The sequence below is a fragment of the Thrips palmi genome, unplaced genomic scaffold, assembly GCF_012932325.1.
Source record: "Thrips palmi isolate BJ-2018 unplaced genomic scaffold, TpBJ-2018v1 HiC_scaffold_10, whole genome shotgun sequence".
NCBI lineage: Eukaryota > Metazoa > Arthropoda > Insecta > Thysanoptera > Thripidae > Thrips > Thrips palmi.
The window spans coordinates 11,138,596-11,166,115 of record NW_023144621.1 but is presented as its reverse complement, the minus strand read 5'-3'; the positions used below and the strand labels follow the sequence as shown (position 1 = coordinate 11,166,115).

The 27,520-nt window shown below is 63.2% G+C and overlaps 1 protein-coding gene across 5 annotated transcripts in view; it reads left to right on the top strand.

Moving 5' to 3' along the window:
- The window catches only part of LOC117648932 (potassium voltage-gated channel protein Shaw), an 81,025-nt gene that overhangs the window by 19,515 nt on the left and 33,990 nt on the right, over positions 1 to 27,520 (top strand). For all 5 annotated transcript variants that reach the window (XR_004587952.1, XM_034391381.1, XM_034391380.1 and 2 more), the window contains exon 3: positions 26,072 to 26,225. The gene's annotated coding sequence lies outside the window, so the exon portion shown is untranslated. The remainder of the gene's footprint in view (positions 1 to 26,071; positions 26,226 to 27,520) is intronic.

Genomic DNA, 27,520 nt, shown 5'->3' with positions numbered 1-27,520 from the left:
CTGGCCTGTTTGACACACGAGTGCCGAGTCGACACATGAGTAGGGTTGCCCCCCCCCCCCCCGCCTCGGTTGCCTCGGTTGCGGCCCGCCTCTCACCTCCACGCACTGGCAGGTATTGGTGGCGGTCCGAGACGATGATGTGCATCACAGCAGCGTGGTGGTGCGGGGCGGGGCGGGGAGCGCAGCCCCCAGGACCGCGGACCCAAGGCGGCCCCAAGGCGGCCCCAAGGCGGCCCCAAGGCGGCCCCAAGGCGGCCCCAGCCCCTGAGGGGAGCTGGGGGTTGAGGCGGTCGAATTAAAATGCAGTTTGCATAGGGCTGCCCGGGCCGCCGGCCGCCAGGACAGGCAGCTGCGGGGGACAGTAATTCGGTTGGTTGATAACGGACAACGTGCGCCCCACCACATCCCGCCACGCCCCGCCGCACCCCGCCGCACCCCGCCCCACCCCGCCGCACGTCAGGCAGGCATTAAGGATGTGACACGTTCTTCGTCCTTCACAGGAAAAGCGGCCTCAAATTGCGGCGCCAAAAGGGTTTTGCTTGGCGCACGCGAGCGGTGCGAGTGCAGGCTGCCCCCCCCCCCTCTAGGGCGCCCCGCCGTGCTGTACCGTGCCGCGCCGTGCCGCCAAATTGATGAAATTGCCAGCCTGGTTGGGGCGACGTGGAGAGCGAAGCGAGGCGGTGCGGTGCGAGCGGGGGGCGCCTTTCCGCTGCCTCGCTGCGCTAGCTGCGCTAGTGCGCTCTCTGCGACGAGTCGATTCCATTTCCACGCACGGTAAACGTGTGTGTTTCACCTCGCCCAGCGCCGCGTCGCCCCGCGCAGTGTCCCTCCGGGGGGCCGTGGTCAACGCGCGCAACGCGCCGCCGCTGCGGATGCCCTGGGGCCCGGCCGGCCTGGCCCCTATGGCGTCACCCGCTGCCCTGCGCGCCCTGCGCGTCGAGCGGCGCGGTGGAAGGGGCGCTTTGAAGCCCGCATGTGGCTTTCTGCCCTCCCTTGCCAAAGGGCCCGACTAGCGCAGGGCTGTGCCGTGGGGGCGTACCCGGGCCGGGCCGGGGCCCACAGGGCTGTGCCGGGCTGCGCCGCACACTCCGTGGAACCGTAGACTGGCAAAAACATGGCGCTCGCCAAATTGCTGGAGCGGCTGCGAACACAACGCGTGTTTCGATTCTGGGCCGGGCGGGGTGGGGCGGGTTGGGGCGGGGCGGGGCGGGGCGGGGCGGGGCGGCTGGCAGCGCCCTGCTTTTTAATAACGCGCCTCTTAGCATTCCGCTTGGAGAAAAAGAACGGTCCGCATTATTTCTCCGAACGGAAACACGATGGTCTTTCCCCCTCTCTGTCTCTCTCTTTCCCCCTTTTCTCCTGCTTTCTTTCTCGCTCTCCCCGGCACTGGTTGTGCGGTGTAGTGCTGAATGGGCCAATGGGCGCCTAAGGGGCCAATGTCACTGGCCGAATGGCCCAATGGCCGAGTGGCTCGGCTCCGCCCGGCTCCGCTGCTCCACCACCAACTCTTTCATCCCCCCCGTGGATGTTAATGTGGACGCGAATGTGTTTGTGCCGACACTTCTCCTTATTGCGTTCCGCATCGATGGCCGGGCGGTCCGGGGTCCTGGCGAGGTCCTCGGGCTGGGAGGGGGCGGGGGCGGGGGCTCTGAATCATCGTCGGATGGGAAAACAACGTCCATCCAATCCACTCGCCCTCCGCCCCCCACGCTGCCGCGCTCCACTACGGCAACGCTTTGGCAGCGCAGCGCCATTCTTACTGCATTCCCGCCGACACGCGAGTCCCTCTGTCTCTCTCACACTCTGGATGTCGTAGGGGTGCGAGAGAGACAGAGACAGTAGTCTGCCTTCACTCAGGGTGGGGATCAATACTCGCAGCCTGCCGCCCGCCAGCCCGTCATTCAGGCCGTCGGCCGGCCGGTCGGTCCGGGGTCGGTCGGCCGGTCGGTGTCAAGAGCGACGCGAGCCACTTGGCTCCAATATTAACGGCCCTTACGAATTCACGCCGGTTTGGCCCACTTTCGCTGGGGTCGCGGCGGGAGCGCGCTGGCAGCGGCGCGGCATTAAACTTTAGTGCCGCGCGCCGTGTGCGTCGAACGCGGCGGTCACTTTGGACAAACTCGCGCGCCACCGCCACTTGCGGGATAGTTTTTGGCGGCCACTCACCGCTTCCTCGCTGGATCCAGGAGGCGCTCCAGGCGGCGCTCCAGGCGGCGCTGTGGCGCTGCCTCTTGGCAGCACGCTGCGCGCCGCCGGGGTCACCGGCAGCTCTGCGCAGCTTCGGCGGGGCCAGGATTAACCCGGATTGGTTCGAACTGAAGAGCCTCTCCCCAGTCGCCTCGCGTGGCGCACCCTTAATCAAGACAAGGCGCCCCGCCCCGCCCCGCCTAAGAGGCCCCCGGAAGCCTCCCTGGAGCCAGGAAAGCCCCTTACTTGCCGATGTAGACCGGCGGCACCAGGGCGGCACCAGGGCGGCACCGGGGCCTCACCGCCGAGGCCACGGCTTGATGTGGAAGCCATCCTTGTCGCGCAATTAGAGTCGGCGTGTGCGACTGCCGTGGCAGCGGCCGTTGAGGCGCCGACAGTAGAAGACAAGGTGCCGGGTTCAAACTCCCCCGCCACCCTACCACCCTCGACAATGACGCCCCCCCTTCGGCCGAGCCGCCGCGATCGCGCGGACCGGCTCCTCGGCGACCCCGCGCGCCAAAGCCAGACGAAGCTGCTCAACAAGTTGGAGGCCTACAAGCCGTTCTTCCGGCCAGCTCCAAACCAACGCGCAGCGCTGGCAGCGGCGCCCACCGTCCAGCTCAATGAGCTATGTCCTGAGCCTGGGCGCCAAGCAGAACACGGTGAAAACGCGTCCTGGGCTCCGCGCGCTGCGTACAGCTGTGCACCGGCGCATCATTAAAAAAAGTGAAAAAAAGGAAGAAAAAAAGGGGGCCTTTCTCCCACCTCCGCACACAGTACGGAGGACCGCCTGCAACTTCGGTGGATCGGGGGAACCGGTGCTTTACAGGCGGTGACCCCAGGGGTTCTCGTCTGATATGGGTCGGGTGAAGGGCGGATACTTGACAGTCTCTCTCTACCTTGAGAGCCTTGGATTTTCGCGGGGTGGTCTGTACCACAGGTACCCCCGCTGGCTGTCCGGCGCTCTCTACCAAACATACAGACGTCAACCAAGGGCCAGCTTCAAAGGACTTACCATCTCCTACCCGACGAATCAAGGAGGACCCAACCGCGACCAATTTGGCTAATGTGACTCTGACCACTACACTATCATGACTTCTACGTCTGCCGAGTGTTGGACGACGGGTTTGAGTCGATTTGGTCGGAGGCTAGTCCAAAAATGTACTAATATGATGGGAATCGATCCCCAGACCCTATTGTCCGAGGCAGACGCCTTTTCCACCTCAGCCACCACGGCTCATGAGAGAGGTGGAGTGAAGCCGGGTTCTAGGAGACGCGACAGGGATTGACCGCAGTGAGCGGGCCTCAAAAAATGTTTCATAAGGAGACTTGATCCGCCAACCCCATTATCAGGTACTAATGCCTTTGCCATCTGGTCCACCACGACACATATCATGGAACGGGGGATGTCACGCCTTTAAACCACATTGGGAGAGGAATCGAAAAAAAAACCCTAAACAAATGTTGGGAGTTGAACCCCGGACTGTTGGCCTCGCACTGTCACCTGCCCCTTGGGCGCGCCTCTGTAAAGCACCGGCTCCCCCGATCCACCGAAGTTGCAGGCGGTCCTCCGTACTGTGTACGGGGGTGGGAGGAGGGCCCCCTTTTTTCTTCCTTTGTTTCCGATTTTGTTTTTATGATGCGCCGGCGCACAGCGGTACGCAGCATCGAGCTGGTCTCCTTGCGCGGAGCGGTGCCACAACCGGCTGATTAGTGCGGGGAATGCGGCTCTCGTTTCGTTTCCTCCGTGTCAGTAGCACGCACACACTCACACGCGCAGCCCAACCGATAAACCAAACTGGTCTTTTCAGAGCACAATAAACCTACATCATGTCTCCCCGTGTTCCGGAGGGGGACCCCAAATTTCCATGCAGCGCACCGTGGTGGGGCGTGGCGGGCCGTGGCGGGGCGTGGCGGGCCGTGGCGGGGCATGGCGGGGCATGGCGGGGCGTGGCGGGGCGTGGCGGGGCGTGGCGGGGCGGGGCGTGGCGGGGCGTGGCGGGGCGGGGCGGGGTGGGGCGGGGTGCGGTGGGGTGCGGCGGGCCGTCGTCGTCCTGTTGGCGGCCCATCGCTGCTTTTCTATTTTTTTCCTGCCCTCGTACAACAGCACGCTCGTAAAGAAAGGTACACAAAAAGCCGAGCGTGCAGTGCGCTCCGCGTTTTCCCTCTTTCTGTTCCTTTTCGCAGCTTGGCCGCCGCAGCCCCGGCCAGCCCCGGCGTCGTCGCCACCCCGGCAACCCGACCTGGCCAAGTTAGATTAACTGCGAAACTTGACTTTGGTGTACTGTTGCGCGGCCCGGCGGCCCCGCGGCCCGGCCGGTGCGGCGGAGTGGCGACGCTCGATGGGCTAACGCGTTTAAAGCGAGGGGCGGCGATGCTCTTTTGTGTCGCATTCCTCCTCTTGTCTCGGCGCGGCTCGGCCTCGGCCAGCACGGCCAGCACGGCCAGCACGGCCAGCACGGCTGCCCAGGAATCCGAAACACAATTTGCTCGCTGTTTGCCAAGCACCGCTACTCTGCTCCAGGGAGAGGACGCGACAACGCGGTGGGCGCCAGGCGCCCTCATTGGGTGCTTCAGCCAAGCGGGTGGCTGCCTCTGGCTGCCTCGCCGCCGTTTTGTGCCAGGGCATCGGAAGGAAGGGACGGAGAAGAAACGGTGGACCGGAGGAGCAGCGGATGGAAAAGAAGAGAGGAAAAAACGAAAAGGGTAATCTCTGTTCCGAGACTTTGAAAAGTTGCGAGCCGTGGTTTCTTTTCCGGTCGGAAATTTCTTTATCGCCGGTCTGTTGGCCGGTCGGCCGGCCGGGTGGATCTCTGGCCCCTCTGGCCCCTCTGGCCCCTCTGGCCCCTCTGGCCCCTCTGGCCCGGCGTGGCGTGGCGTGGCGGCGTGCGGCGTGGCGTGCCCCTCGTCCCCGAGAAGTGTGCCAAACTTCCGCCTCGAGTTCCACCGCGTTCTTCTCTTTCTATCTTTCCTTTTTTGCGGCGGCGTGGGTGGGGCAGCGATCGCAGCTTCCGCGGAACAACAGCTTCCCCCTCCTCATGGAAGAGTTTGCGGTCAACAGCCTGCACTGGCTAATACCGCTGCGATCTGCGTTTGGGTTTGCAGTGTGGTCGCAGTGCGCGACGCCTCGGCACCGCCTTCCTCATCCAACAGTTTCCTGTGCTGACTGCGGCGGTGGCGGCGGTGGCGGTGTCGGTGGCGAGGATTGAACGGCGACCCTCCTCCCCCTCCTCCCCCTCCAACGCCACCCTCGTCCTCTCCGACCCCTCTGAAGGGCCATGCGTCATTTTTGCCGCACTTTCCTCCCCGGCGTTTTTTGGCCGGTCCACCGACGTCATCGTCATCCCTCACTGGGGCGGCGGGACGGGCGGCCGACGGGCCGCTGCGGCGAGACTTGACGCGCTGTGGCGTGCCGGAGGGGAAGGGGGAGAAAGGGGAGGGGACGGCTTTTGAAGTAGACTCGGAGATGGAAGCCTTCTCCCGGGACTTATACAATATAGTGTGACACTTGCCAAGTTGGGTCGTCACGTATAGCCGTCCGGGCTGCCCGGGCCTGGGCCGCCTCCTGGGGTGCGCGTCACCGCGTCACCGCGTCACCCTAGGTGCGGACGTGCTCCGTCTTCGTGCCTCATTTCGGCCCCTCCACCCCCTCGCCCTCCACGCGCCGCTGGCTGGTTGACGGACGGCACCACCGCGTCGGGAAGTGAGAGGCAGCCGCACGGCGAGCCCTTTGCACCGTCACACACACATGCTCACACACACCGCGCACGCCAGTGTAAACACACACATGGTAGGTAATGTATACAGTTGGCCGCGAGACTGAGGCAAAATGAGTGGAGGTCTGTGAACGAAGCCAGGCGAAGCCAGGCCGCAGCGTGGGACGGCGCCGTGCTGTGTGGTGCCCGGCCAGTGTACAGTGTAACAGTGTACATGTTGCGCTGCGCCACGCGGGGCCACGCGGGGCCACGCTGGGCGCGGCGGGGTTGAACAATGTGGGGCGGGCAGCCGCCGTCCTGGTGGCCCGCTCGACCCGCTCGGCCTGCTCGACTCGCTGCGCGCCGCCCCGTCCATCCGCCTTGTCGGCGGAAGGGGGCTGGTTTACTACGCCACTGCCCCGGCTGCCTCGCCTGCCTCGCGTCGGCGGCCGGACAAAGGCCATGAGGCACGGCCAGACCATGCAAACCAATTCAGCGGGGAACGGTTCAATATAACCAACCCGCGGAGGCAGCCCTTCCCCTGCCGCCAGCCGCTCGGCAGCCCGGAGGCAGCTAGGGACATAAAACAAGCAAAGTCGGACCGGGGTGAGCAAGCCAGTGCGCAAGCCAGTGCGCCAGCCAGTGCGCCAGCACGCCGCCGCAAGTTGCTGCCGTTGTTTGATTCGAAGAAGGTGCATCACTCGTGTAAATCTTGTCAGAATGTCAGAGACCTGTCTGAAAACCTGATCAAAATTTGCGCACCTCTGAAAGCTGAAAACATCTTCTGACAGTCTAGAACTCAAACCGTCAATATCAGAGTAAGTTTTCAGAATTTCAGCTTTCAGAGGTGCGCGAATTTTGATCAGGATTTTAGACATGCTTCTGACATTCTGACAAAATTTACACGAGTGATCGTCCCGGTGCGCCCGGTAGACCTCGACGAGCCCCACGAAGGGGAGGAGAGTTCGTCCCGGCGATGGCGATGACGCTCCGGATGGAGCATTGCGGGGGCTTTCCGTCAGTTTAAATATGGGGGGCCGTAACGCTGGGGGAGGGGAGGGAGCCCCGGGCCATTCATTAAGCAGCAGCCACCTATTCATTTGTCAGGGCGATGCTGGACGGCAGGCCGGACGGCTGTCCCTTGATTACCAATTTGCGTCACCGCATTTTCACTCTTATTCTCTTAAAAAATTAGAACGGACGACAAAAAAAGTGTCTCCTCCACAGGAACGACGTCGTTTTCCTGATGTTGTGTTTTCGGTGTTGTTGTTTTTGTTCGACCTGAACAAGGCCAGCATTTGTTTCCCGTTCTGGTTGGGCGTTTTGCGTTTTGGTGGCGTCCACAAGCGAGACCGCGTTGATATCAGTACCGCAATGTCCACCACTGGCAATATTTGTGGTGCACCGAGTCTCTATCTTTCTCTCTCACTCCTCACACACACACACACACGCCGCCAAAGGGCGCACACATGCGGTGCGGTTGCATGCTGCGGCCGTCGGCGTTGCCGGCGTTGCCCGCTTTTATTTGTCATGGCGGGGATTTCCTTTCCCTCACTCGTTCCGGCGGTGCACCGCGGCATGGCATGGCACGGCATGGCATGGCACGGCATGGCATGGCACGGCATGCTATGGCATGGTATGGCATGGCAGTATACGCAGAACGCAGTACGCAGTGCGCGCCCCTTGCTCTGATGCGGTCTGATGGCACACTGCAAACAAGCAAGCGAGCGGCGGGCCGGGACGCGTTCAGTCACCGTGCATGCGTCACGGACGTCACGGACGTCACGGACGTCACGGGCGTCACCGTCACGGACGCTGCGCGACCACATGACAGCAGCGACCGCGACGCGACCGACGCAGCGATCCACCAGGGGATGCTGGCGGGGGGGAGGGGGGGGGGAAACGGGTGTGGAATACGCACCGCACGGGCAAAAAAATTCTTTTATGCGCACAGAAAGGCCGATGAATGCACGACAGGGGGTGTATTACATGATACAGTTTCGTGTGTGTGTGGTGGTGTGAGTGAGCGTTTGAGCGTGTGTGAGGCTCCTCGGCGATAACCCACGTTCTAATTAAACCGCCAGCTTATCTCAGTAAACAGAGGCGTGGGCAAACAATGACTTACAGCACATACACCGCGCCTGACTTCCTGACTAGCTGCCTGGCTGGCTGCCGCGGTGTCGGCGCACTCCTCGCCGATTAGGGTGATAAAGCCTCCTGGTAGGGGTGAGTCGCACCGGGATGCCAGTGGCGCGGTGGCGGAGTCCGCGGCCAATCATCGTCCAATGCGAAGTGGGTTGGCCATTGAGGGAAGGCTGGTGGCGCCAGAACACCGCCAAGTTGGAGCTGGTTTCGCGGCTTTACCTGCAGGGACCCGTCCCTCACGAGCGGGGGAGCTAATCTGCGGTCACCACTTCGGAAAGGCTCCTCCAACCACCCCACGGCCCTGATGGCTCCGAAGGCCTTGCCGAGCCCTGAAGCCTGTCGCCCTCCTCCGTGAGGCTCACAGCGACACGAGTGGCTCGGAGGCACCCCGCCGCTCCCTGCCGCGCCCCGCCGCGCCGCGCCCATGGGACTTGGCACCACCTGTGACTGTGTGACAGTCCTGGAGGGCCGGGCTCTCTGTGGACCCAGCAATCGGGCGCTATGACTCGTAAGTAATACACACACACGCACGCCACGCCAACGACGCACGCACACACTCACGCAACAGCCAGGGGTGTAATGGTCGTGTTTGACTAGGAGGGAGCTGTACACGGGAAGTTGGTTACGAGGTAACTTGCTGCTCCGGCTGCGCCAGCGCGACGCGCTCCCACACGCCAGCCAGCGCCCTGAACATCTCATTAGTTTTGATCTCGCGCACGTGAAGTCCCCGCGATTAATTTCAACACTTATGACGGGCGCGCTAAAGCACGGTGTACCTACGCGCGCTGACCTATCCTAGCGTCTTCTTGAAAGAAACAGGGCTGCACTCGGGCCTGAAACTTTAGCCAATTTGTCGGTGTGGGGTCGTCTGGGCCCGGACTAGCCCGCTTGGGGCTTTGAGGGAGGAGGGGGGGGGGCAGAGAGCTTCCGTCCGGTGACTAATTCCACGAGACGCACCCGCAGCCCTTACTCAACGCGCCGCCGCCCCCTGGAGCGCCCTCACGGCCCTCACGGCTCACGGTCCTCACGGAGGCGGGGCCCTCGTTGACGCCCTCGTGAGGCGAGGCCTTGGGCGAGGCCTTGGGTGAGGCCTTGGGCGAGGCCTTGGGCGAGGCCTTGGGTGAGGCCTTGGGCGAGGCCTTGGGCGAGGCCTTGGGCGAGGCCTTGGGTGAGGCCTTGGGCGAGGCCTTGGGCGAGGCCTTGGGTGAGGCCTTGGGCGAGGCCTTGGGCGAGGCCTTGGGCGAGGCCTTGGGCGAGGCCTTGGGCGAGGCCTTGGGCGAGGCCTTGGGCGAGGCCTTGGGCGAGGCCTTGGGCGAGGCCTTGGGCGAGGCCTTGGGCGAGGCCTTGGGCGAGGCCTTGGGCGAGGCCTTGGGCGAGGCCTTGGGCGAGGCCTTGGGCGAGGCCTTGGGTGAGGCCTTGGGTGAGGCCTTGTGCGAGGCCTTGGGTGAGGCCTTGGGTGAGGCCTTGGGCGAGGCCTTGGGCGAGGCCTTGGGCGAGGCCTTCAGCCAGGTACTCGGCAAGGCACCGCGCCACGTCGGCCTGTTACTTTCCCCGTAATCAGGGAGACGGTGCCGGGCCGCTTCGGCGCCATGGCAGTGGCCGTGGCTGCAGCCCCCTTGGCACCCCGCGGAGGACCAGGAATGCCAGGCTGGCCCGGCGGCGAGGACACCGCTCCGGTCCGGCGCCCTCTGGTTCCGGGAAATAAAGAGGTTCCGGGAGGCTCCCATTTCCGGGCAGGGCGTGGCCGGCGTGGCCGGCGGGGCTGGCGGGGCCGCTCGGCCACGCCAAGCAGGCCCTCAGCGTCTTCGCGGGCAGCGCCAAGGACAGCGACAAGGGCAGCGCCAAGGGCACGGCGCCTCGCATCGCCACTGGTAAATGCGTCGCCGTCGAAAGGAGAGGAAAGGAAAGGAGCAACAGGGAGATGTAACTCCAACGCTCTGATGGCGCAGGCACTGGAGGCACTGGAGGCACTGGAGGCACTGGAGGCAGCGGCAGGCCGGTATTGATCGCACGGCACCGCGCGGCCCAGTGCCCCACGCCACACCGCACCGCGCCACGCCACGCCGCGCCACGCCCCGCCACGCCCCGAACGCCCCACGCAGTCAACCAGACCGCACCGCACCACACCGCGGCGTGGCGGGGCGTGGCGGGGCGGGGCGGGGCGAACCGGCAGCGTGCGGCACGCGAGCCCCACGCAGCGGCGTGTTTAAAGGGGAAAGGGCCAAAGTGTTCGTTTTTTATTTTTTTGGTGCTGGTTGTTTCACCATTTTTTTTCCAGAGCCGATGTTTTGGTTATTTCCAAAATGGAATGAAGCGAGGCACTCTCTGCCCTAACGAGGTTGTTGTTGTTGGCGGTGGGGCGCGCTGGGCGCGCTGGGCGTCGCGTCGACAAACGAGGCGCGACGTGCACGGACAGCCTCACCCTTCGCGCTGCGTCCCCGCCGCCCCACTTCCCTTGTTGTTTTAGTTGTTGTTGTTGCTATTGCCGCTGTCTTTGTTTTTGACACGTCCGCAACCTGTGTTTTGCTTTTGGCGATTCTTTCCCGCTTTTCTCCTCCCCGCCCATTCAAGGACGCCATCGCATTCATACCCAAAGTTTAATTACTGCGGTGCCAGGGAGGGACCAGGGAAGGCCCAGGGAAGGCCGTGGGTGGGGGGACACATCCCGTAATCTTATCAGTAAATGGAAAGGCGAGGTGGATGGATGGGGTCGCCATCTTGCATCTTGACGGCAAAAACCGGAGACCGGAGACGAGACGGCGCTCCAGAGACGGACGAGCAGGAGGGACTTTAAAAAAGGCCGCATAATGGGGCGTTCGTTCGTTCCCAGCAGCAAGCTGCATTCGGGACCGACGGAGTGAAAGTGGCGGTTCCCTTCCATTCTTTCTCCGTTGCTGCCGACCGTGCCGATGCAGTGCAGGAGCAGAGCGCCCGGCGAGGTGGGCCGGCCCGCAGGACAGCGGTGCGTCGCGGCGGCCTACCCCGAGGCCCGCAGGCGCTCTCGCTGTCGCTGGGGATGGGCGACCTTGCCGCGCGGTGGCGGGGCGGGGCGGGGCGGGGCGGGGGGGGGCGGGGCGGGGCGGGGCGGGCGGGCGGGGCGGGGCGGGGAGGGGCGGGGCGGGGTGGCGGGAGCAGCCACCCGTGTCAGCAACACATCGCATTCCGCGTTGCCGGCGTTGCCAGTTGGATGGAGCGTGGATCCATGCAGGGCGTTTGTAATCCACTTAACGCTCATTGTCTGCTGCCAACTCCGTGCCCCGTACTCCGCTCTCTGTCCGCGCGCGGCGCGGCGCCATGAGCGCGCTGCTGCTGCGACTTCCATTGTGCATAACACGCCATCAACAACTAGCGCCGCGGTAATGGAGTCCCCGTGCAGGCCGTGCCGGCCGTGCAGGCCGCGCCGGACGCCCACAGCACAATGCTAGCCAGCCGTGGCGCCACAAGTCACGCTGCCCGCGCAGTGCTTCCTAGCGCCGTCTCTCTCTCTCTCTCTCTCTCCCGGCGCAGAGGGAGAGAGAGAGAGAGACGAGCTACGAAACCACAGGCCGCAGTCGGTCCGCTGGCCGGCAACCCCGGGCAACCCGCGCAGCGCAGTGGAGGGGGCTGCGTGTCCGCTGATAAGGATTCAACAGTATTCAATGAGGTGCTGATTCACCGCCCATATGACAAAGAGCCCCATCCTGCACGACCCCCGCCCGCCCCCGCCCCTTCCGTGCGAGTCGGCGAGGAAGGACCCCTGCCAGTGTGCCAGCGTGACGGGGTGGCGTGGCCGGCTGCGGCACGGCGTGCGGCTCGGCGTGCGGCACGAAGACTTAATTCCCATAAAAATCCCGGCCAGCCAGCGGCCCTCCGCCCTCCACGCCCCACCAGCCCTTTCCCTTCCGTCCTCGAGGCTCGGCCCTCGGCCGCCACGTCTGTCTGTCCGCGCGCGATAGCGGCAGCGCCGGGCAGCGCCGGGCAGCGCGGCGCTGGTTCTTTTGAAAGCAAAGCGAAGCCAAGCCGGAGCCAAGCCAAGCGTCCGGTCATCCACCACTGCAGCGCCCCGCCCGGCCCCGCCGCCCCACCCTAAAGTGGCGGCGGCCAATAGAAATTGAGGGGTAGCCTTGGTATTGCCGGGGGCCGCGGGGCCGCGGGGCCGCGGACCGATTCCACAGCCGGCTGCTCAAAGCGCCATGGGCTAAGGGCCGCCCCGCTGCCGCCCCGCTGCCACTGCGCCCCGCCCTGCCCTGCGCCCTTCTCCCCTGATAAGGCAGTTCGACGATTTTACTGAAAGAGCCAGCGCCCACGCCCCCCCCCTCCCCCAGCTCGCGGCGAATATCGGATAACTGGACAGCTGGTCGCTGAGTGCTTTGCCAAGTACTCACTACCGAGCCAGTGTGTGGCGCGGGGCGGCGGGCATTCCTCTTCTTTATTTGTTTTTCCAGCATATTTTGCCAAGTCTTCTCTTCCTCTCTGCTTCGCTTCACCCGCTTCGCCGTCGGCCCTTGGAGCTGAGAGGCAGCAGCAGCGGCAAAAAGCGAGGCGGCGTGGCGGCGCGCGGCAGCGAGGGCGGAGGCGAAAAACTTGTCCGGTCGGTGACGTGCATCCCTCAAATCTTTGCAAATTCGGCTCGACGCAATGCCGGCCTCGTTGGCAGACAGACAGACAGACAGACAGACAGACAGACAGACAGACAGACATACAGACAGAAAGACAGAAAGACAGACAGACAGACAGACAGACAGACAGACAGACAGACAGACAGGCCGAAAGCCTGGGGTTACCCTGCAATGGAAGTCGACGAGATGAAGCGAGCCGAGGAGAGCTCAAGGGCCTACCTGACCTGCCTGGAACTACTTCCGGCGCCGCTGAGGCCACGGCTGTGTCGGTGGAGTGAAAAAGTGGCTGTTAGAACACGAGCGGCAACGCCAAGGACCGCACGGGGAGAGAAAGAAAGAGAGAAAGGGGTGGGAGGGGAGCGAGAGATTAATGCGCCATTTGGTGACGGCCGAGGCCGAAAGCTCTGGACCAGCATGCTGTCGCTGTCGGATCCACGTTCGATCATGGAAGTCGGGGAACGGAACAGGAGGTAGTTTCGATCCCAAGTTAAACACGCCGCCGTGCGCTGTGCGCCGTCAAAGTTTGCTTTAGTTTCGAGCTGCTCCAACTTTCCCGAGCCGGAGCCGAGCCGCCCCCGTACATGTTTGCCTCATTGCCTTCGCCTGCTCGTTATCGCCATCTACATGATAGCCGACCTCCTAATGCCTTCACGCCTCAATACTCTCTCTCACCCTCTCACACACTGCGCATCCCCCCCCCCCACACACACATACGCACGTGCTGTGGCGTTTGCTAGTCCGGGAAACCGCGTCATCATAAACGTCGTTAGGTGTCGCTCTCCTCGCTCGCGGCAGGGGCGTGCAGGGAAGGGGTCTGTGGAGGGGGAAGATGGAGTCCCGGACGGTGTCACAACGTACGGTGCAGCGCCGCGGGTCATGGGCCGCCGTGCTCATCGACACACACACACACACACACGCCCACACACGCACAAACGCACACACGCACACACACTCATAGCTGCCAGTAAACGAGCCAGAGGCCACTGACGGGGTGGCGTCCCGCATAAAATGCATTGAATTACCTGCCCTGCTCTGCAGCTGATGCAGCGATTAGGTTCGTGGCCTGGGGCGGGGCGGGGCGCAGCGCGGCACCCAGGGTATGGAGGGCGTCGAGGAAATGGAGATGGCGAGATAGACAGACAGATGACCGCGTTCCCAGCCCCGCCGCGCCCCGCCCAGTCCCGCCCCGCCCAGTCCCGCCCCGCCCAGTCCCGCCCCGCCCCGTGGTCCCCGCCAGATGGCGCCACTAACTGCGCGAATATACGTCGCGCGCTTTGACATTGAAATCGGCCGCACGATGGGATTGGCCTCAGAGACGTGATTCCATTCCCTGTGTGTGTGTGTGTGTGTGTGTGTGTGTGTGTGTGTGTGTGTGTGTGTGTGTAGGTGTGTGTGTGCGTGTGCGACACAGACGGTGCGTCAGTCATAGAAGGGAAGGACTTAGTTTGAATCCCGAACTCGGTTCGGCGTTCGGCGTCCGCGGCGCGCATCTGGCCGTCATCAGAGTCATCACGGACAATGTCGGCAGTGTCGGCAGTGTGGGCCATCACGGGCACGCCGAGCGCGGGGCGGTAATAGGGTCGGACGGGCCCTGATTTTGATTGGGTTTCCGGCAGGGCACGGCGCGGCCCGCTCTAAGCCCGGTCCCGTGCGAGCCGCGGCCCAAAGCACACATGGTGGCCAATGGTTTTGAATCTATTTCCCTGGGCGAGGCCGAGGGAGGGTTTGCCTAGGTGCTAGCGCCTCTCTGGTTCGGTTGGAGCCCTCGACGCCGCACTAGGGTCGAGCGGTGTGGCCGGCCCGGCCGGGATCCCCGGGGTGGCCGGCTGGTGCAACAGGAACTCGCTACCGCTAGCCGCCACCGCGCGCCACCAACTCCAAGCGAACTTGTCCGGTGCGTGACGGCCGGCAGTTGGGGCGCCACCTCCACCACGCCGTCTTGAAGCTGGAGCGAGATGGCGAGATGGAGCACTGTGTGTTTGCCGGGGTCCAATGATGCTGCGCTAGCGCAAGCTTGATGGGGCCGCCACGCGCTGCGCACGCGAGCGGCAGCTTACCGACAGCCCCCGCCCCCTCTCCCCTCCTCCGGACCTGACGGGCACTACACCGCAAGCCCCACCAATCGGTAGTAATCGCGCGCGATTGAACACCTGGCGGCTCGCAGCGCGGCGGCCGGGAGAACCATCAGCTGTCGCCTCTGTGTACTCGACACACACTCTCTCTCGCTCACTCACTCTTATACGCCCATACGCTCCCTGCTGCTGCTGCACTGGTGCCCACATTTTCATATGGCTCATGTAAAGAAATCCCTTTATGTAACGGACTTTGGGAATTATGCGGGCCGCGGGGGTTGGCACGGTATGGGCAAAGCGAGCCCGTCGGCAGAATAATAACGGGCTGTGCGAGGGAGTGGAGAGAGAGGGAGACAGAGGGAGGGAAAGGGGTGCTGGGCCGTCCGTCAGCGGCAATATGAGCGCTCGGCCCGCCCCGCCCAGCCACTCCATGACTGCATGCATTGGCACGTTGGCACCGGTCCAGTCCGGCCCAGGCAGCCCAGCCCAGGCAGCCCAGAGCCGAGGCCCCGGACCCGCATTTCATTAGGCGGGGCTCCTTGTCGGGGCGGTGCCAGCAGCACCGGCAGGTGCCCGGCCACTCGTCGCAGGCCAGGCCAGCCGGGCCAGCCAGCCGGGCCAGCCAGGGTCCTTGACTCCGTGTCACGCGCGCCAGTTAATCTCGAGCCGGGGCAACGGCGGGCAACGGCGGCCAGCGCCAAACTCAACTCCAGGCACACCCCCTCCAGCGGCGGTCTTAGGGCTGCAGGCTCCGAGAGCTTCCAGCGCGCTGCTGGAGCTTCTGGAGCACGGCGAGCACGGACTGCAAGAAGTCCGCCGTCGTCGTGCCCGCCCAGACCGCTCGGGGAGGCTTTGCTGCGCTTTGCTGCGAGTTGGACGGCAACTTGTCGAGGAGCACAGCGGCAGGCTGCGCGGCCCGTTGCTCCTACACCGGCGGCTCCCGCAGGCAGCACTGAAATCCCAGATCGGGATGGCACGTGGGTTCCAGGCCGTCGCAGGTCGTTCCGGCGGGGTGGCCCCACTGCGCCATCCCGACCAGCCCCAGCTCAAGGGCGGCAAGGGCGGTCCGTGTCCAGGAAGCGAAACAAGGATCATTAGTTTCATTAACCCGCTGCGCTGGGCTGCGCTGGGCTGCGCTGGGCTGCGCTGGGCTGCGCTGGGCTGCGCCGGGCTGCGCTACCCCACCCCTAGAGCCCCTAGACGACCATGCTCTGCTTGGCCACGCCGCGCGCGTAGCCGCGTCCCCCCGCGTTCCGCCGTATCGCTCACGTAGCGGCGGGTACAAGGCCGATCTGCCTTGCGCGGAGCAGGACGCTCGCACAATATCCCCATTAAAAATAGGGAAACATTTAACTAACCACTTCCACTTAGTCAAATTGCGCGCCTGAGGAACTTTGGCGGCGCGCGGCGCGATTCCGTCCACGTTGTTTGGCGAACTGGCGAACTGAATGCAGCAACAGCAGCCAACTCCAACCTGACGCCGCCTTTGCCTCTCCGAAACGGCCGGCGTGAATACAGTGTGGCGGTTGGAGGCTGCGGGGCGCTGCGGGGCGCTGCGGGGCGCAGCCAAGCCGAGGCCGAGGGGAGGGACGCGAGGCAGAGCCAGGGCAGAGCAACGCACGGCGACGCAGACACACAGCTAACTACTTATTCATCACGCCACTCAGCCCGACTCAACAAAACACACACACACGCACCCTTTCTATCTTCGTCTCTCTCGCTCTCTTGGTTGGCTTCCCTAGACGCACTCACACAGACGCACGCACGCGCACACACGCGCACACACACACACAACACGCAGTTCGGCCCATACAAACACGCGTATACAGCAACGTGAGTGTGTGTAAAGGGAGGGGACGGAAACTCAGGCCGACTCATCCCTGTCTAGTTGGGCAGATCATAAGAGAGAGACAGACGCGGCCAAGTTGTGGCACCGCCAGGGCGCGCCAGGGCGCCGTCAAAGCGGCGCGGCACGGCACGGCACGGCCGGAGGAGGGCGAGGGGGAGAGGGGGTATTTATGGCGCGCCGTAATGTGTGTCACTGGAGTAATGCCGTCTGCGTGTGTGTGCGTGCGTGAGTGAGTGTGGGAGTGTGCGCGGGAAGAAGAGGACGCTGGACTGCTGTGGCGTGTAGGCCGGCTGATAGGGATAATCCCCTGATAAGGATAAGTAAGGATCTCGCAGGGGCGGGGCGGAAGGGAACGGGCAGTGGCGGGGAGGAGGAACGGGGGAGGGGAACAAATATGGATCAGATCGGACGGGAATAATCCTCGGGGATGAGGGGGCGAAGTCGGATTGAAAAGGGATGCAGAGCAGCAGGGCCGCTGCAGGGACGGGATCGGATTGGAGGAGGGAGGGGAGGAGGGAGAGGAGGAGGGAGAGGATCGGGGAATAAAGTGGAGAGGACAGGAGGAGATAGGACGAAGCGATAGCCTCGAGGGATAGCTAGCAGGCCGCCATTTGCTGCGGCTTGGCAGGGCGGGGAGGGGAGAGGGATGTCATGTTTCATCATCATCCTATCGCGCGAAGAAAGTGATTCACCGACTCAACCCTCTCGCTCTCTCTCTCGCTCTCTCGCTCACTCTCTTTCTCTCTGTCTCCCCCGCGGCGTGACACGGCAGTATTGCAAAGTCGGGCGCAATCAGTGTGGAAACAACGGGGCGAACGGCAAGAAAAAGGAGCCGAAAAAAAAGGAGGAAGATGAAAATCCCCAAAGTGAGTGCGGTTGATGCTGACGCCGGGGCTGACGCCGCGCTGAAAGCAGGCAGACAGGCAAGCAGGCCGACTTCGACCCGGCGCGCTGCGCTGCTGCTGCGTCGCGGCCTTCTTGGTGTGTAACTGGACCAACCCCTCGCCGCCTTCACTCCGCTTCTCTCTTTCTCTCTCCTCTCTCCGCTCGCGCGCAATTCCGCCAGCCGGCCTCATTCAGGCGGGGATGAGGGCGAAAAACAACAAGCCTAGGGTAGTGTGCCGGGCGGGCCGGGCGGGGCGATGTAGGCCACAACGGGGAACGGGGGGAGCCTAGCCGCGACTTTGGAGGCAGCGGGAAGGGAGTGACCAAGTGCCTGCGCGCTGTGCGCTGGGCACGGCGAACCGACTGCCGAATGGAGAAGGACAGCGCGAAACGAGCTGCCTCTTTGTACAAGCCGTAGCGCCGCATTTGAAGGAAGGGTGAAGGGCAGGTCACCTCGCACAGTGGTCCCAAATGCCGAAAACGCGGCCAAAACCCCCTTTTCAGAACGCAATACCCGTGAATTTCGCTTATCAGGTCCGAAAGATAAAGCATCCAGGTACACAACCCCACGTTTTTAATGTCAATCAGAAGAGGGTAAAGCCCAGAACAACGGCCTTGAAAAGAGGCCTTCTCCGACGCCGGTTTTGGTGCTGAAAATCAGCTCCGGTTTTCTTACGTTTCTCACCAAATCCTCGCTGACCAATATCAATAATTGAATGTTCGGTCTTTTTTTAAGTTGACTGTACGTCCACAATTCAATTAAACGCCTGCAAACGCCAAAAATGAGCTGTTGCTTCGCAACATTTTAGTTGTGGCTACAAAAATTTCATTTTGAAATATAAAACGAAGTAGTAAGAGTTGGCATTTCGCTCATGGCTCATAAGATTCCTTAGATAAAACTCTATAAGTAGGAACAAGCGCCAGAACGCGAAACAATGCGGTTTTCTTTTAAATATATACATAAATTGAATATAACCTCCTAACCTCTAAAGTAAAAATGTCTTGTTTTTACATTTTTCGACTGTTTTCTTTACAATATCGCGTCGTCTGAGGGTGAATAGGGCCGAGGACTTACCGCAGTTCGAGTGGCCCATCCGCTTAGAGTCAGAGATAAAATATATACGTGTTATAACTTTTGGCTTCTGCTCCGCTCACGACTTTCAGTTTCTCTTTGATTATGGGCTAAACAATGAACAAACCGCAAAAACTAAATGCAGATTCTTACTATTCGACATCAAAAATGTCTAATCTGTAACAAAAACGACTTTTGGAACGGGTTTTGGAAATTTCCCCCTTTTTTACGCCCCTTGTGATTTTCAAAACGAGGAAAAAATTGAAGATTTGCAGTTTGCGCCCCTTAAAACCTTCATAAGTGCCTAAAACTGTGCCTTGCAGCTTACGGCACGCCGATAAATTAGTTTTGGCCGCGTTTGAGACGATTGGGACCACTGTGCCTCGCCTAGCCTCGCCAGGCCGTGTCCTGGTGGGGCCGGAGGGCCGGAGGGGGATGTGACACACGGACAGCCTGGCTGCCCTGCGCTGCCCCGGGCCATCGCATGGTCGCGTGACGTAGACACCCCGTCCCCTTCCCCCTTTTACGCCCGGCTCCAATCTGCTCCCTGCGCGCTCCTCCACAGGGTGTCGCCTCGTCTCGGCGGCGCCTCGCACCGCGCTCTGTTTTCCGCGTAACTTTTTCTCGCTTTGTTTGATATTCGATTTCGTTTCTATTTGGTCCCTTGGTGTGCATCGTCGCAACAGTGTGTGCGTGCTCAGCCGCCGCAGCATGCCAGCGACAACACAGTTTTCGCTCATTTTCGCTGTGGCGTGGAACGGAGAATGATGATTCTGGCTGTCGTGTTTATTGTTTCCGAAATACCAAATGAATTATGAGTGATAAAGTTTCCCCACGGTGTTCCTCAACTCCCCCCAGTAAGAGACAAAAAGAAACTGCGATATAAACCAACAAAATAAGTCACCCCCACCCAGCCCAGGCCCGGCCCGAGAGAGCCGAGCCGGCCCCGTAAAGCCCAGTGACATGATGTACGCGCTCTCACCGGATCCGTCGACGCGCGTAAAGCGCAGAGCACCACGGCCACATTTTATAAAAGCAGCGCGGCGACACGCCAGAGTACGTATAGCAGCGTACCGAGGCAGAAGGCAGAGACAGCGGCCAGCGAATTGGCTCTAATTTCTCAACCCAGGTGCCCTGGGAAAGAAAACATCTGTCCTCATGAGTGGGCGCGCGGGCACATACACATACAGACACCTACACCTACACACCTACACACACACGCGCACGCACACACACACACACACACACACACACACAAACAGCGCGACCTCCCTTTCCCTCTGCGATGAAATATTACGACTGGATGTGGGCCACGTGTCTGTGTGTGTGTGGCCGGGATCGATACCTGGCTGACACGGCCAGTGCTAAGTGACGTTGTTGCGCGGCCCCTTCATGATCCCCTCGAGGCCGAACAAGACCTCAATCCGTGTCCAGGACGGGGAGTCTGTCCTTCCTTCCTCGTGGTTCAAACACGAAGGCGGTGCTACTGCTGTGGCACCTGGGCGGCCCAGGGTCCAGCAGACGGATTCCGAGAGCCCTTTTCGTCTCTCTGTCCCTTTCGCACCTTAGAGGGGGTGACCATGAATGCGAGAGAGACATAACGACGAAAACCACTCTTGGAATCAGACTCCAGGGCCCAGGGTCGGCGGTGTCGCACTACTTCGACGGCGTGCTCACCGCTCTTTCTGCCAGGGCCCAGGGAGGCGCTGGGAAGGCACAGCAGAAAAGGATTTTTGCCAAAAGCGGGACCATCTGGCTCTAGAGTCCGATTGTAGCTGCCCTGTCTGCCCTTACGGCCCAATAAATGACTTGATGGCAGTCATGGTCCACGGAGCCGCCCTCTCTCTTTCTCCCCCTTTTCTATCCCTCCGGCCTCGACTGATTTGTCCAGCAGGCGCGAGACCTCTGCAAAACAACAACGAGTGCAGTGTTTGTTTTTGTCCGGTGCTGCATTAACGCGTCTGTCGGGCACACCATTAGCGTTTCCGGTGGGCAGCACTGCCGGGCACGGCCCAGCCGAGGCCAAGCACGCCGGAACGGCCGCGATGGCAGACGGCAGACGTGTCACGCCCCGTCAAAAGGCGCTCGTGCGGGCGTGCGCGTGCGTATGTGTGAGTCTGTGCGCGTCTGTCTGTGCGCGTCTGCCTGTGCGCGTGTGTGTGTGCGCCCGATTATTAATTCACGGTGTGTCACGTGCCTGGCGTACGTGGCGACGACGAGGACCTGGAGCTTGCCGCGCTTGTCCGGGATGGCGCTTGGATGGTGCTTTGCCGCTCGGCGCTTGAAGCTCGGAGCTTGAAGCCCACAATGCCTTGGATGGCGGTGCCTGGCGTTGCGGGATTAAAAATTAACTGGATAATGCATATGTGAGTTGCCGGCGTGACGGAACCGCCACCCACAGCCCCCGCCGCCCCGCCACCCCCGCCACCCCTGCCACCCCGGGCCACCCCCGCTACCCCCGCCACCCCAGCCTCAGTCTGATTCGAAAGAAAGGCCACCGAGGCGAGAGAAACAAGCCCGGCAGGCCGGCAGGAGCTGCGGGACAACAACCAGGGAAAGGAGAGGGTCCCCGAAGCGTCGCTGGGCCATGGCTGGGCCATGGCTGGGCCCCACGGGTCCCACGGGGCGGGGGCGGGGGCGGGGGCGGCTGGCGCCGTAGGCCTGGCACTGCCTGCCCAGTGTCCGTGGCCGTTTCGGCGGGTGCCTCCACCTCGCCTTGCTGCCTTGCCGCCCTGCTGCCTTTGTTGAATTGACCACACTTTGCGCGGCACTGATCAAAGGGAAGTGTGGCCCGCCGAGGGGTAAATAACTCGGACAATGAGGCTGTAGTGTGTGTGTGCGCGTGCGTGCGCGCGCGCTCGCGTGGGTGCGACTACTGACCGGCCACGAGTCCGGCCTGCGCCGTGACTAGAATACATTGCCTGTCCCTGCGGCGCTGCGCGCGCTGCGGCCGTTCTAAGCCGCCCCAAGCGTTCCTCTAGTTGTGCTGCTGGCGCTGCGGTGGCCCTAGAATGCCCCAGACGAGGCCCTGGATACCGGCGGTGCGGTCCCCCGGCCAGGCCGGCTGGGCGCTCGCTGCTCACTGGAAAACTTGGCGTCGAAAGTTTGCCGGCCGCGGGGGCGGCGGCGGTGGCGCGGGGGCGAGGGGTGTCTGGGGGCGGCGCGGGGGCGGTCCGCGCTCTAAATTAGCAGCGACCGGTGTTTGAACCCGGGCCAAGCGGCAGGCGGCGAGAGGCAAGCGGCGAGCAACACGATCCGCGATGCCGGCCGCTCGGCCCAACTGCCCGGATGAATATGCATGGGGCATGTTGCGCTGTGAAACAAACGCAAATTATAATCATTAATAACTCAATTTTCAAGGCTCTGCGTCGCTACGCGATGCTACGCGCTGCTCCGCGCCGTTCTGCGCGCGCCTCTCGGCGGGAACGGCGTGCCTGGGCGTGCCGGGGGAGACGGAGGCGAAGCGATGAGGAGAAAGAGATCCCGGCCAGTAGTGCGAGAGGGCCTCTGGGAGGGGGAGGGGATGACAGAAATTCAGATCTACGGCTTAATGCCCGTGCAACACAAAGACGCTGTGCCCTTCAAACCATTAGACGCGCCTCTCCAGTCGGGGCGTGGCGGCCCGGGGGCCTGGAGGGCCAGGCCCGGTGGGGCGCGGCGGTGCGACCCCCACGGCTCCAAAGCGGTCCTCTTTTTAATATCCGTGAGAGCGTCGGGCGTCGGCGATGACGCCCTCCTCCCGGAAACTTCCCCATTCGTCGCCGCTTCCGACGACACCCTTAGAAACACACACAAAAAGCATGCGCCGGAAAGAACAGCCCGTTTTTGCACCGATCTGTTTTCTCCGTACCTTGCGGCTGCTTGTTGTTTGCGGGAAAACAAAACGAATCGAGAGCTACAACGACAAAAACAACAACAATAGCACACAGGGGAGAGGCGAAGGGTGGAGTAATGCGTGAGAGGGGAGGGGGCCTAAGTGTGGGGTGGAGAGGGGGTGGGTGCTCGCGTCGCCGAGCCAACTTTTCTTTTATCGCCTCAATGTTGCGGCAGCTGTCGGCGCGTCGGCGCGTTGCAACACGTGATCGTGATCCTCGAGTGCCAGACGGAGATGGGAGATGGCCGCCCCGCCGAATGAGGGGCTAGCTCTGCCCCGCTCTGCCCCTCTGTGCCTCGCTCTGCCCCGCTCTGCTGTCGAGGGCGGAAATGCAGGGGAGCAGGGCGAGGACGAGGAGAAGGAGGTTGATCGGCAAAGGGGGCGCGAACCGGCGGTCGGTCTGTCTCCCTCGCACTCACACGAGATGCCCGGGGAGTGCGAGCGAGAGAGGCCGCCGAGCCGCGCCTCTCGCTCGGAGGCAGTCTTCCTCCCTCTGATCTGCTGGCAGGCTGGCGGGCTAGGCCGCCGCCGCCGTTCAGATTTCGAGGCGAAAGGGAGAAAGAAAATCCGCGAAAAATGAAGATGAGGATCGCAGCAAAAAAGGAGGAGGGGCGTCGTGCGTGTCGAGCGCGCGGTACAAAACGGGCGACAGCTGGCGCCGTGCCTTGGGCGCGCCACCCCCCGCACTGTGAGCCGTGGGCGAGGCCGTGGGCCCTGCAGTGGCAACGCCCGCAACGCCAGGGACACGTTGCAAGCACAGTCAAAAGGTAGACTTCGCAGAACGCTTTGTCGTGTCTCCTTTCCTGACGACGCCATCGAGCGACAAAAACAACGATTGCAGTTTGGCTGTGGGCGGCCGATATTGGCAGGGCGGCCACGCACACGCACACACACACACACACACACACACGCGCGCGCGCGCGCCCTTGATGGCGGCACGCGAAAGCGAACGAAGCGGGGCGGCTTGTGGCGATGGCGTGATGGCCGGTTGCAACGCCGCAATGCCATAAAGCAAGGGAGGGCGTCCGCCGCGTCCGCCGCGCGTCGATGATGTGCGGATGGCCTTACCTTGTGTGTGTGTGTGGGGGGGGGGGGGCAGAGAGCGCTGGTGTGTGTGTGTGTGTGGGCGCGCGCGCGCGCGCGGTGTGTGCGTGTGTGAGCTTGGCGGCCGCGTTGCCGGTCGGTTGAGGGAAGCAATTTCGGTCCGCAGCTTTCTCTCTGCGGCTCTGCGGGGAGAAGCGGGGCAGCGCGTTCCTCAAAGCAAGGCAAAGGCGAGGCAGAAGCCAGCCGCGAGGCCACGAGGCCGCGACGTACAGCCGGCACACAAAAAAATGTTTACGTGCTGATAAAAGGTTGCGCCGGGTGGCTTAGGCCTGCCGTTCTCTTTCTTCCTCTCTCTTTCTTTCCTCTCTTTCTTGCTCGGGCCAAAGCCCCGGCGATACATGAAGATTAATTTCGGCACGAGGAAAGAGGAACGCGGCGCCGGATTTGGCCCTCTCCTTGCCGTCGGCAGGCTGGCTGGCAGGCAGGCCGCGGACCAGCCCGACGGCGACCTTGGGCGGCCTTGGCGGCCGGACGCGCTAAATTAGCGTGGATAATCCGGATCGCCGAACGAAACTATTAGCGGGATTTGGGTTTGGCACGCAGCCGCGCCGCGTACCGCCCCCCAGCTTCTGGTCCTGCTGGAGCTGCTGGAGCTGCGATCGCATTTCCATATTTAGTTCGTTTCGACAGCCTTTCGGCCTGGAAGCAGCACTAGGCCGGGCCGACCGGGCCGACCGGGCCGCATGCAAGGCAAGTAGGAGGATGTAAGGCACTGCCACTTGCTTGCGGTGCGGTGCGGTCTGCGCCCGCCCCGCCCCGCCCCACCCAACCCCGCCCCGCACCGCCCCGCCACGCCCCACCACGCCAAGGCAGCCTCCAAATTGCCGACCGGCGTGTGCATATTCATGAGGGGATCAATAGGGCTCGGCCAAGCCAAGACTGAGCCCCCTCGGGGTGTCCACGCGTCCGGTGGCGCTGCTCAGCGTAGCTCAGCGTGGCTGGCGCAGCTTAGCGTAGCTTGCTCGGGCTCAATGCCGCTGCCGTTCGCGGTGTAGTCACTTTTTCATGTCCCAGCAGACACGACAGGCGAGTCCGTTACGGCGCGGACGTGTCGGGGGAAGGGGGTGGGGAGGGGAAGGGGGCGAGCACTCCAGGGTCCTGCCTGACCGGGACGTGCCAACGGGCCGGGCCGGTACGGCTCAGATTGCTAAGCAGGCCAAGCGGGGCCAAGCGGGCCGGGCGGTCTCAGGGTCGGCAGGACGTGCGCGAGCAGCGCGAGTGCTGGACCTGCTCGAGGAGAGCATCAGGTAGTACTCCACCGCCGTCTCAGGCAGCTCGCCCCTGGAATGGACGCGGCCGAGGCTGGAGGCTGCACGCGCCGCCTGGCCGAGACCGGGGCCGGGGCCGGGCCGTCACCGCCGAGGTGCTGAAGGCAGTGAAGGCAGTGAAGGCGGCCGAGACTGCGCCAATCCAATTCGGGGGCCGACAAGATTTAAGGGCGCGAGGGGGAGAACGGAGAAGGCAAGGCGTTTGGGTCTGCGCCGCAGCCGAGGCCGCCGACGCCGCAGCAGGTGTGAGAGAGAGGGCGTGGAGTGGAGTGGGTCAGGGGTTGATCAGCCCCAAAGCGGTGCTGCGCGCAAAGTTGGGGGCCTCAACCCGTGCCGCCCCAGTGCCGCCCCGCTCGCGCCCCGCCCTTTACTTAGACTAGGTGGCCGTGGCGGCCGGACCCTCTCCTCACGGACTAGACCGCCTCGTGGTTGGCGGCCCCTTGGGCGGCCCCCTCCAGGCCGGCCTGTCAGTGTGCCGGACTCGGGATCGAAACGAGCTTCCCTCTCTGCTTGCGTGTCGCCGGGTCCCCGCGTCGCCACTGCTTATTTCCATCGGTCAGTACACTGCTAGAAAGTCCTCGTTGGCGGGCGGGAAATTATTTCAGGCTGGCCGCCTCTCTCCTGGCGCAGCGCGGGTCACCGAGACCGAGACCACCGAGGACTCGAAAATTTGAACGTGTTTACTCACTCCGTTATCGGGGGGCGGGGAAAGTAATTCACCGCGGCGCACTTTGCGGCGAGGACGCGCAGGACGCGGCGCAGGACGCGGCGAGGGGCGAATCCCACGGCAAACACACTTTACTCCGGCGCGTGTAGCGCCAGCGCCAAGGTAGGCGGCGGCCCCGCCCTCCCCCGCCGCGCCCCGCCCACGAGATTGGTTGCTGTTCTCGGCGCCGTGCTCATGTCTGCCCGCCGCGCCGCGATCATCAAACCCTTTGTCGCCACCCTGCGCTGCATAATGCATGGGTTGCGGCGTTTAGCGGAGGAACTCGAGAAACGTTTCTCTCGACTCTCGGCGACCCACCAGACCACCAGACCACCAGACCACCAGGCCGTAAGGCCACCAGGCCACCAGGCCACCTGGCCACCTGGCCACCAGGCCACCAGGGTACCAGGCTATCAGGCCACCAGGCCACCAGGCCACCAGGGTACCAGGCCACCAGGCCACCAGGCCACCAGGCCACCAGGCCACCAGGCCACCAGGCCACCAGGCCACCAGGCCACCAGGCCACCAGGCCACCAGGTCACCAGGCCACCAGGCCACCAGGCCACTACCACCAGGTACAGCAGCACGACGTTGACGTGTGTTGGTCTTGTTGCAGATCGGAGCCACTGCCTCGGACCCCAGGGCACCCCAGGGCACCCCCGGGCACCCCAGGGCAGCCCACGGCGCCGCAGGGGCCCGGCCCGGACGACCGCCACGTCCGCGACGACGCGGCCAGCAGCCCATCATGCGGGCCTCGTGCCGTCTCTGAGGTAAATTAACACAAAGTCATATTCACGCGTCGGCAGTCAACGCCAAGTTTCAAGCACCAAGTTTCTTGGCGCCTTTGCCTCCTTTTGCTGCCACCACCATCTCTTGGCGGTAACAACACTGCTCTCTTGGCACGACACCATCTTCCGTCAAACTCAACCTTTTCGCAATGACACAAAGAGATGCTGACATGAAGCTGAAATGCACAGTGCTAGTGCCCCCCCCCCTTTTCCTCCCATCTGCCATTCGCCTTGACTGCTCGGCCGAGAGTGTCCCTCTCTGGCAGTTGGCGTCCGTCGCTGTGTTGCCGCTCCCAAAGCTCCCCCCACACGCACACTCCCAAGGACCAAGGCCCCTCCGTAAGTTTCACTTTGAATCGCCCCCTCCCCCTCCCTTTCCGAATAAGCCCAACTACTGTACCGTGCTGTCCGCCCCCTCTTCCGAACCAGTAAACTCCGCTCCTCACTTTATTGCGCCACGTAGTCGCGTGGTCGCCGCGTCCAATTTTTGCGCGCCATAAGTAAGTACAGTCAGTGCGAAAGGGAAGTCTCCCTCCGCGCGGCCCCCTCGAACACGTCGCATGCGGCGGCCGTGCGGCCGTGTGGCGTTCGGTCCGCATCGTGGCGCACGTCCCGGTCGTCCCGGTGGGGCCGCGGGCGGTGGACCCGCCAGTCCCTGGTCCTACCACCCTTTGCACCCGAAGACCGAAACTGCTGCCACTCCGGAGACCTGGCTGGGCCAGGCCGCTGCGAGGGGGCGAGGGGGTCGCTCCGCTCGGCCCCGGGGCGCCGAGGAGGAGTCTATCGTTATTAGCGCCACGGCGGTCTCCACCAGCTCGCTCGTCTCCATAGTCCTTGGTCGCCATGGTCTCTCTGGTCCACGGTCTCCATGGTCGCCACGCGGCGGACACGCGGCGGCCACAATGCGGCCGGCAATACAAGTTAATTCCATTTCCCGCCCTGAAAGAACCTTCCCAGTGGCCGACGGCGGTGCGGGGCGGTGCGGTCCAAAGACAGCCCAATGGCGGACAAAGGCCGGGTGGGCTGCCTCGCTCTATTCATCACCACCTGGGGCGCTGCTGGGCACGGCACGGCCAGGCACGGCCAGGCACGGCAGCACCAAGCGCTACAACGGTGTCTCGTGGGCCGCTGGGCCGCTGCCGCTGGGTGCTGTGGGGTGTTAATGGCCGGGAGGAAGTATTAACGGCCGCAAAGGAGGCGCTTGGTTTCCGACTGGCTCCGTTTTGCCGTGCCGCCGCCTCGCCGCTTGCCGCTTGTAGCGCCGAGCGTGGAGCGGC